Genomic DNA, 878 nt, shown 5'->3' with positions numbered 1-878 from the left:
GTCTCCCCCCCCCCCCACCGTCCCCGTCCCCGCCGCCACCGCATATGGGGGGGTCGGGGTGCTCTGGTGGCACCTGGGTGCTGGCACCCAGCCTGGTAGGGAATTCCTACCACTGCAGCTGGGGCTGAGTGGCTCTGGCCAGTGCCTTGTGTTGGTTCGGGAGCACTGCTGCGCCTGGTCAGTGTTGGCACCTCGTTTCTCTGGCAATGGGGGTGCTGTCCCCTGGGTCAGCCTTGTAGGAGAGACAGGGCAGTGGTGTTCGGGCTGTGCCGTCAGCCAGGGCTGGGGCTGTCTGGTGGGAGTGGGGCATCTGTCAGGGGATGTGTGACCATTGCTGAAGAGCCACTGTCAACCAGTGTGCCTGGGCGAGCAATGAGCTCTGCGTGCCCCATCTGTCTGCGCAGATGCTGTGTTGTGTCCCGCGGCATTTCCGCAGGGCTGACAGGGCCACCCCGTGCAGCTGTGTGCCTTTCCTTGTCCCAGCACCCCACACACCCAGCACCTCATCTGCCAGCACCCCACACCTAGCACCCCAATGCACCCACCCCTCCCAGCTCCCATTGTGCCCTGAGCTGGGAACCGGGGTGCCCTCCTGCATCCCACACCCCCGCTCTGTTTTCTGGACGCAGAGGGTCTTCAGGAGCCCCTCTGAGCTCTGAGCTGTGTGCCTTTCCTTGTCCCAGCACCCCACACACCCAGCACCTCATCTGCCAGCACCCCACACCTAGCACCCCAATGCACCCACCCCTCCCAGCTCCCATTGTGCCCTGAGCTGGGAACCGGGGTGCCCTCCTGCATCCCACACCCCCGCTCTGTTTTCTGGACGCAGAGGGTCTTCAGGAGCCCCTCTGAGCTCTGCCAAGTGCCTCTGCCCTGAT

Source organism: Eurypyga helias, unplaced genomic scaffold, assembly GCF_000690775.1.
Source record: "Eurypyga helias isolate BGI_N326 unplaced genomic scaffold, ASM69077v1 scaffold20162, whole genome shotgun sequence".
Taxonomy (NCBI): domain Eukaryota; kingdom Metazoa; phylum Chordata; class Aves; order Eurypygiformes; family Eurypygidae; genus Eurypyga; species Eurypyga helias.
This window is presented reverse-complemented; position numbering follows the sequence as displayed.